The sequence below is a fragment of the Hippopotamus amphibius genome, chromosome 3 (assembly GCF_030028045.1).
Source record: "Hippopotamus amphibius kiboko isolate mHipAmp2 chromosome 3, mHipAmp2.hap2, whole genome shotgun sequence".
NCBI lineage: Eukaryota > Metazoa > Chordata > Mammalia > Artiodactyla > Hippopotamidae > Hippopotamus > Hippopotamus amphibius.
Window position 1 is genome coordinate 173659683 of NC_080188.1, and position 6000 is coordinate 173665682.

Sequence of the window (6000 nt, forward strand, 5' to 3'; positions counted from 1 at the left end):
TATCAGTGATGGACACACATGACATTTATTTTAGTCCTTAAAGAAAGCCATATATTCAAATGTAACTCCACTATAACAATGAAAGGCAAAAACAGGGGTAGCGTGTGGGAAGTTTTCAAGCTCTAATACACACAGATGTCCCATACATATGAGCCATTGCCATGTATTTAGCAAATCAAATATCAGAACACATGGTATTAGTATGAAAATACTTAAATGGGAATGATTTTTTTCTTTTTTTTATTAATTTCTATTGAAGTATAGTTGCTTTGCAATGTTGTGTTAGCTTCCGCTGTGCAGCAAAGTGAATCAGTCATATGTATACATACACCCCTCTTTTTTAGATTTCCTTCCCATTTAGGTCACCACAGAGCATTGAGTAGAGTTCCCTGTGCTATACAGTAGGTTCTCATTAGTTATCTATTTTATACATAGTAGTGTATATATGTCAATCCCATTCTCCCAATTCATTGCACCCCAATTCCCCACTTGGTAACCATAAGTTTGTTCTCTACATCTGTGATTCTATTCTTAAATTTGATACTGTGCTAGAATCTTAAAGTTGACTAATTCCCCCACAGTGGAAATAATAACAGTATTAATGATAATACTATGGCAGGCACTGTTCTGGTTATGTTATATATATTAGTTGATTCAATCTTCACAACAGTTCTTGAGTGGGTACTTCTATTAGCCCCATTTTCGCATGAAGAATAGTAGCGGCTAACATCTTTTGAGTACTTACTACGTGCTCAATGTAGCTTGTACTAGTCAATGTAAATTTACTAATTAATGTATACAAATTATCTCATTTAATCCAACAACTAACCTATGAGATGACTCCACTGTGATTCCCATTTCTTAGGTGAGAAAACTAAGGCATAGAGAGTTCAAGCAACTTATTTGAGTTTACCCGCCTTGAAAAGAATTACCTGTCTCCAGAGCCCTTGCTCTTAACCATCGTACTGCACTGCCTCTTCATGGAGAACAGAAATACACACTGATGATGACTGGACTCCCAGCACACCAAAATGAGACTTTTCCTGGAGAGGACACCCCGGTGGTTTCTCTGGAGTAAAGGAAAAGTTTTTCCTTTAGGTCCCTTCCTTAACTCTCTCCTGGTTGAGGGTCCAACGCCTCCAAGAAATGAAGCCCTGCTAATAGCAGCACCCAGGTACAGTCTGCATGTCTGCCAATGCTAAGGTACCTTTCACACATCCCCAAGACTTCTCTTTTCACTTCTCTTGCCCTCCAATCCATCACATCCTCATTGAAATCTAAGGAACTTTTAACCAACCAGCCATACATGGAAAACCAGTCACCTCCTAACCCATTAATTCCATCTGGGAAGTATCACGCAAGATGGATAAATGTTGGGTTGTCTCTTTCTTATAACTAATACAAATGTTTAATATTAATAACAGCTATTAGTTGATGGTCTATTAACCATCATAAAATATATACCTCCTGTGTTAAGGTCAGCTCTGATATAGAACTCCAAGTTTTATACCAGATTCTAAATACTGAGCAGTATTCATGTCATTTAATTGCTGAAATGTGGTCCATGTGTAAATATTTCAAAATGGATATGCCCCCCAGGTGTCTTCAGGAAAGAGAGCAGGCCTACATATGGGAAGGGAAACGTACTCTTCTTAAACCCCAGCCCAGCCCAGCTTTTCTGTAGATCGCAGCCATGGATGAAGGCAGGGACACACACCAAGGCAGTCTGAGCCCCTAAGCTTGACAGATGCCCTTCAACTCGTTCAACAGAGACCCTCTCTAGCAGGTGGCAAGAAAAGTTCGTTTCTTTTCTGCAGACTAAACTCTAGCTAATGTGTTATAGTTAAGAGGGTAGGCTCTGTAGATGACAAACCTGGATTCTAACCTGGGCTCTGCCCCTATGGCCTGTGTGGTCTGGGGCAGGTTTCAGGGCCACCATTGAGGATAAGAGCATGCCTGTGCCATTGGTGAGAGGCTATAATAAGGAGCATCTCTCAGCAATGTATCTGACACAGAGTAAGTGCTAAATGAACATGAGTACTGTTGAAGAAGCCAACTCCTTCAAATGTTATACCCTAAAAGTTTCTTATTTTAAACTTCTGTCACTCCCAATAATCCACTTTGATGCCACTTCTGACTATACTCAAAAGGTAAGCCTTTCCTGTGTCCCAGCTGCTCTTTTGTTTATCTAAATCTGTCATTCTCAGTCCTGTCAGTCTCACAAGTCCTATTTTGATAGCCAATATTTTGTATTGAAAATTCAAACATAGTATGACCTACCTTACATAATTTCAAAAGAAGTTAATGTCCAATCTATATATTAAAAAAGAAAATAACTTATACTGAAAAAAATGAATTTCAATGTATAAATATTTCTGACACAAATATATTAAAAGAATGAAGTGAAAAAGAGAGAAAAGAGAATGAAATAAAATGAAGCAATCAAATGCTTGAAACTACTTCTCATGAATAAGTTTGGATTTAAGAGAAACAAGAAAACCTTCACCAAACATTACAGGTATTTTCTTTATACTACATTTTGAATTCAGGTCAGGGATATCAAACTCTATATATTCATAGAGTTGGCATGACTACAATAGCTCCAAATGTAGACCAATAGAGGTGTGTATATGGGTGACTCAAATAAAAAAGAAAGCAGCATTGCCATCAATGGCAAGACTTTCCAAAATGGGAAACAACTCTTGGTAAAATTTGCAAACAAATCAAAAGACAATCTTCCTTCAAAAACATAGAAGTTGCATTCCTGGGGAGTATATTTGAAGTACACAAAAAATACTTCTGCAGTTCAGCATTTATATTTAAAATAGAATTAGCTCCTAGACTTGAATCATTATAGGTGGGTTTTTCATCTATATGAAAGTCTGGCCAGGCATTCGAGTCAAGCAGGATGCGGAAGGATTCATCTAGTGGGACTATCCGTGTACTACAGGGATGTCTAACGTCCCTGGTGCCCACCCACTGAATGCCAGCAATAACCTCCAATCAGTGTGACACCAAAACCACTCTCACTGTTTTCCAAAATGTCCCTAGGGGGCAGCACTTCCCCCACTGAGAACCACTCATCTAAACCACGGCCAAGATATTATGCAGACAAATCTAATTGAACCTTATATACGTATTTGCTCGCAACATACTGCCAAGATCTACAGGGGAGGGAGTCACGTGGAGGCTTCTAACTGCAATTTTTATAGTATTTGGTAATAAAGCTGAAGTTTATACTCCTCAGTAGTGGTTTGAACTGTGTGTCTCTTATATACACACAAAGATGTATAGCACACATTCTATCAAATGATCATCTTTCTAAATATCATCCAGTGAGCTTCTCCTTGCTCAAGGAGCAGTTTACTCAGTTCCATTAAGCTCTCTCTATTTAAATAAATGGAGACCTTGAAGGTATTATGCTAAGTGAAATAAGTCAGACAGAGAAAGACGCCATATGATTTCACTCACATGTGGAATATAAAAAACTAATAAACAAACACAAACAAAATGAAACAACAAATCAAAGCAAACAAAAACAAGCACGTAAGTACAGAGAACAGAGTAGTAGATAACAGAGGGGAAGGGGCTGGGAGGAAGGCAAAATGAGTAAAGGGAACCAACTGTACTGTAACAGATGGAAAATACATTTTGGTGGTAAGCACATTGTAGGGTATAGAGAGGTAGAAATATAATATTATAAGTCAATGTTACCTCGATTTTGAAAAAGAAAAAATGAATACAAATGTATTATGGAAGGACATAATTTAATTGGATTAGAATGTTAGTGTTTAAATAAACAATAATCAGAAACAGGATAAACAAACAAACAAACAAACAATGTTCAGGATTATGGATCTCAAAACTCAAATCATAGATTCTGGTCCCTGGCTCCAAATGCCACATAATAATGCCTAAAATTATCACTGGAAAATGTTCATTACAGAGACCATGGCCATAGCCAACTCTGAACAGTTCTTGGACTGAAGCTGTAATATCTCAGAAGGCATGGCAGAGATGCTGGTTATCGTTGGGAAAGTGCCTTCCATACACTACACATACACTCTACTGGTGGAGGGTCTACGTTCTCACTTCCCTTGCCTGAATTGAGTAGGTCAATTTACCTGGCTATCTGGTTAAAAGCCTCATTTTAACTCAATATTTTGGCCTTATCTTGCCCTCTGAACTAGGTCTCCAGGGAAGAAGCAATTAAGTCATGATGGCCTTACCTAATCTTCCAGGAAATATCAGTTGGGCACCTTCTAGGTGCTATGCATCACATAGATTCTGGGGATGCACTGACAGTAAGACACAAGCACTGCCCTAGATTGCTTCATACAATTGTTAGAGGAAAAGACCAGAACCTGAATGCATTTGCAGACATGGCTGTAAGTGCTATCTCAGAAATCTGAATGAAGTGCTACCAGACCCCAAGAATAAAGCAACCAACTCTTCATGCAGTAATCAAGGGAATTTCACAGAGGGGACAATGTTTGAACAGGGTCTTAAATGAAGACTACGAGTTTTCCAAGTGAAGGACATTTCAAGAGAGAATGGCATGTACAAGATACCCCAGTAGCACTTTATTCATGCCGCCAAGATAGCATATGTTGTTAAGTCCTATAGTTTACCCATGTTTATATACCTCTTCCCAATGACCCTGCAAGGCAATCTAGGGATGGTGCACTAGATGACCTGGGGGGTGGGGGAGGGGAGGAACAAGCTCAACTGAGGAACTATGAGAAATTTTGATTGGTAGCGAGAAGAAATTCCTAGAAAGAAGCAAATGGTCCCTCCCTTTCCTCATCTTCCTGTTGAAGAGCCTTGGAGCCCTTCCCAGCAGACTAAGACCAGAAAGGTCATACAGAGGTTTAAATAGTACCCATAGCTCTCAAAGATACAATGCAAAAAAAATGTTATTTGAATAGCAAAAGGCCACCTGTTTCTTATTCTCCTCCCAGCATTTGGCTCAGCCAAGTCCAGACCTGAAAGAAAAGCACGGCCACATGGAGGGAAGGAAACAGTCAACAAAATGAAGACAACCTACAGAATAAGAGAAAATATTTGCAAACTATATATCTAATAGCGGTTAACATCCAAAATATACAAAGGAACACATACAACTCAATAATTGCACAAAAATAAAAACCCTCAAAAATTTAGTAAAGAGCCTGAATAGACATTTTTCCAAAGAAGATATACAAGTGGCCAACAGGCATATGAAAAGGTGCTCAACATCACTAATCATCTGGCAAATGCAAATCAAAACCACAATGAGATATACCTCATACCTGTTAGGATGGCTGTTATCAAAAAGATGAGATAACAAGTGCTGGTGAGGATGTGGAGAAAAGGGAACTTTGTACATTGTTAGTAGGAATATAAATTGGTGCAGCAATTATGGAAAATAGTATGACGGTTCTTCAAAAAAATTAAAAATAAAATAATCATATGATCCAGCAATACCACCTTGGGGTATATATCCAAAGGAAATGAAATGAGTATCTCAAAGAGGTACCTGCACTCCTATGTTCATTTCAGCATTATTCACAATAGCCAAGATATAGAAACAACATAAGTGTCCATTGATGGATGAATGGATAAAAGAAAATGTGCAAGAAAGAGAAAAAAAGAAGGAAGGGAAGAAGGAAGGAAGGAAAGGAAGAAGAGGGAGGGACAGAGGAAGAAGAGGAGTGTGTGTGTGTGTATGTGTGTGTATAAATATACATAATTCAGCCATGAGAAAGAAGAAAACTCTCCCCTTCACAACAACATGGATGAACCTGGAAGACATCGTGCTAAGTGAAAGAAGTCAGACAGAGAAAGATAAATACTGTATGATCTCTACTTACATATGCAATCTGAAAAAGGTTAATTCACAGAACCAGAGAGTAGAACAGTGGTTGCCAGGGGTTGGGGTGGGGGAAATGGGAAGATGTTGGTCAAAGGGTACAAAAAAAGATGGATAATTTCCAGGGATCTAATGTATAGCATGTTGAC